This window comes from Ricinus communis, chromosome 4, assembly GCF_019578655.1.
Source record: "Ricinus communis isolate WT05 ecotype wild-type chromosome 4, ASM1957865v1, whole genome shotgun sequence".
NCBI classification, from domain to species: domain Eukaryota; kingdom Viridiplantae; phylum Streptophyta; class Magnoliopsida; order Malpighiales; family Euphorbiaceae; genus Ricinus; species Ricinus communis.
The window spans coordinates 21219115-21223031 of record NC_063259.1 but is presented as its reverse complement, the minus strand read 5'-3'; the positions used below and the strand labels follow the sequence as shown (position 1 = coordinate 21223031).

At 33.6% G+C, this 3917-nt stretch overlaps 1 long non-coding RNA gene across 2 annotated transcripts; it reads right to left on the bottom strand.

Annotated features, from left to right (window-relative positions):
* Positions 1 to 1411: 1411 nt before the first annotated feature.
* LOC112535496 lies at positions 1412 to 3264 on the bottom strand. 2 transcript variants are annotated; one of them, XR_007215671.1, is made up of 2 exons: positions 1854 to 3264; positions 1412 to 1678 (listed from the first exon to the last, which is right to left on the bottom strand). It is a non-coding gene; the product is annotated as an uncharacterized LOC112535496 (long non-coding RNA). The 2 variants fall into 2 exon arrangements; XR_003079617.2 differs by having other exon boundaries at positions 1880 to 3264.
* Positions 3265 to 3917: the final 653 nt, after the last annotated feature.

Genomic DNA, 3917 nt, shown 5'->3' with positions numbered 1-3917 from the left:
TCAAAACAAAGCCCAAATCAAATTTTTTGATTGGTTTCAAATCTATTGCAAAGAAAATGCTATCCTTTATCCTTTCAAAGAAAAGCTCATTAGTCCTGTCACAGTAAGGAACAAAGCCCCTGAGTGGAAGGTAGGAGAAAACCTAACCGTCCAGTCTGATCATCCTCCCCTTAGGAAGATAACCATTCCCTATGGAGAGAATGAGATAGAAGCCACACCTTACAAACTGGTAGGAGAAGACCTAGAAAAGAATGTCAAGAACATTATTCAGCAGAACAATTTCTCGAACACATGTCTTCACACTATAGGAAAATAGTTGGTCAGGTTAGAAAATCATATCCAAAAGCCTCTTGTAGTCTTGACCTCTCCAATCCCCAGTACTGGTCATCCAAAAGAGTCAAACCAATCAGAAAAGCTTAAGAATCCAGTTTTCAAACCATACCAGATCTCAAAGCCCAGCCAAGACCATTTCCAAAAGCAAACTGAGTTTTCTAAAGCAGTTAGAGAACAACTGAGCAAATTAGCAACCTCTGAGTCTTCCAAAAATCTAGTGCCAGATACTCCTAGGAATATCAGTGCCCTAGATCAAGCCCAAAGCGATGAATCTAATGATTCAGAGCTTGAAAAACCCTCCAACATCAACAGATTGGGATTACAAGCTCCTAGATTAACCTGGCATACTCCTAGGAGTACTGCTCCAGATCTAGGAATTGAAAATAGGAACAACATCCTAATGCCTCCTCCGTCTATGAATGGAAATATATATATATATATATATATATATATATATATATATATATATATATATATATATATATATATATATATATATATATATTAAATTTTGAGATATAAATTTGTTTAATATGTGTTATTATATTTTGACACATCTAACGGTATTTTCCGATTTAAAAATTTAAAGATGCATTGAAAATATCATATCCGAAATAAATTACTACAAGGTAAAAAAAGTATATATTGAGTGTATATTGAAGAAAAAATATATATTTGGTATATTTTTGACATAAACTAAATAAAATATATATTAATTTTTAATTATATTTATGTTTAAATACTAATAATATGAAATATTAATTTTTTCAATATTAAAATTTAAATGAATAATTTAATTAATATTTATAAGTATTTTAAAAAGCTAAAAAGAATGTGAAATATTAATAAAACAAAGTAAAAAATAGCAAAAGGTTTATTTTTAATAAAAAATAATTATATTAAGTGTTCGTTAAGTATTTTAACTTTTTTTAAATAAAATAAAAATGTAAATTCAAGAACAGTTAAACGGTAAAGATACACGTTTATCAAATTGTCAATGACCCAATCTGTTGGCTCGTGACCGGCATTAGGGAATTGTTAGGTTTAAAGCTATCAAATAATGTAGTAAGCCTGACCGTTCACTAACTTAATCAAATTTCAACCCAAAAGTAATGATCCACAATTAACCTTAACCATAAGGTTCTACATATTTAGAATTTGGACTGCCAATATGAATAGGCAAGACCATAATTTACATGAAATTATAAAATGATAAATCTGAAATTTCTACTGCGGAGATTCTAGAATTTTAAAAGTCAACATACCAATAAAATCAGTTGCACTAAACCCGAAGATGAAAAATCAGGCTGCTAGATGAAAAGAATTGTGGAAAAACTAACCACACCTGAAAAACAGTTAAATTGAGACTGTTAGTATCGGGAGTGAGTTAAAATCATATATCCAAAAAAAGAGAAATTACAAATACTTCAATAACATATTTATTTAATTTAAAATAAAAAATTAAGTCATGCAAAAATATACGTGTTATACCATACTTGTATAAAATAAATTTCACATACTATAAGACAGAGTACATCAGTAGAACCTTAATCTCCATTACTAAACAGTCTTAGCCTTTCGGCTCTCTCGTTCCAACAGAATTGGCGCCCAGAGAGCGAAGCTTGACCAGGATCCTTAAATCAAGTCTGGTCACTTAAATTTCCAATAAAGCAGGCATCCAGAGAGCAATGCTCAACCAGGAAGCTTTATTCCGGCAAACTCATTCTACTCAGCCCAGAGAATTAAACTCGATCAGGACAAGTCCTAAACCATTCTTCTATTACCTAACTCAAATTCATACTGGTGCGCACGCGGTCCTGACGCAACCCATCAGGTGACATATTTTACTGCCGTCTCTTCCCAAATCAACATGCAATCACAATAGCCATAATGCAGAAAATGAAACATATATAAATACTAATTAAATAAACAATATTTAATCAGAACTTAGCATGTCGCACAAGTACAACATATATATGACTTTAACTCACAGTTTTGACGACCTCTTAGCTCTGTTCCGATGCCTAAGGTGGAGCGAGCCGAACTGACGGATTAATTTAATCACGGAAACAATTAAATCAGAAAAAGTAAAACATTTAATAAATAACCCTAGGCCTAGACTCCTAGAATTTACTATCTAAGAATTTCGACCCGGGTAAATTCTACCGAAATTTCGGCAGAACCTCCCCTAAATACGAATGTTTACCCCCCCGTAAAACGGGTCCAGGACCTGCCAGAAAATACTTCAAATATTTCAACAATTTATTTAGCAGGAGTTGGATCCCCAAGATTTCACTATTTTTTCCGACTCTGCCACATATCACAAATCACGACTATTTACAGACGGTCCGACAATTAATTATTTTAACTCACAATATTTTTCTAATGTTCAACACAATTAAATAACACACATAATTTTATCAATGAACTCTAAAATCAATGACTAGAGAATTACTGAGACGCTTGATAAATGGTTGACTCGCCTTTAGCCGCCGGAGTCCGATCAACGATCCGAGCGCGCCTACAGACTCAAGACAATGAGTAAACGATGATTCTAGCACCCGATTCTCCAACCCAGTCCCTGATCATCCAGAGAAAATCACAGATAGTATCGTCTATCGATTTTCATACGGAGTCCGATCGCTACAAAATTAGTGTCATTGGAAAGTTTTAGCTGAAGAGAGTCCGGATATGTCCTCTGATCGGCCAAACCTTGACAGAACTCGCCGAAAAATTGAAATTTCCGAACTGCCCCTACTCTTCTCACCTCGCCGGATCTTTCAATTCCGGCCACAAATTGCGTCGTCGCTGCTCCCAAAAGGAAGCCCACTCTCCGGCTAGCCGATCGCCTCCCTTGGCGCCGCCGGATATGCCATGAATGGTGCTGAACAACTGCCTCTTCTTTCCCATTTTCTTTCTGCTTTTCTTCTGCTTGAGCTCACGCTAGCTCTACTGGCCACCACTTTGCCATGCCTCGGCGAACCGGAAGCTTCCTCTCCTTCCTCCACTCTCACTCTCTTCCCTTCCCCGATGCCATCTTCTTCTCCTTTTTTTCTTTCTTTTCTTTTCTTTCCTTCTTTATTCATATTTGGTCCCTGAACTTTTCTTCTTTACCATTTAGTCCCTCAACTTCTTTAATTACTAACAATTTCGCCCTGCAAAATGTCTAATTAACCCTTTAACTTTTTTTTAGCTTTTCAATTAAGTCCCTAACTATTTAATTTGGGCCAAATTAAATTATTGAAAATATAGAATTACTCATTTACTCTTGCTTTTAAAAGTAAAATTATCAAAATACCCTTACCGACACATTTAATTACAAAAATACCAACCATACAAATTTTCATTTAAAACCCTAACTTAAAACAATTGTATTTTAATCCTTATTCCAAAATTAATTGTCAATTTAACCCTAACACTTAATTAACTTAATTAATCAATTTTTTTTAACTATTTCCTAATTAAAATCAACACCATTAGTTAATTAAAATTTATCATTTCTAAATAAATTCTTTTATAAAATATTATTTACTAATTCTTTCATAACTCTTAAATGTAAATTCATATATTCATATTAGGAAGAA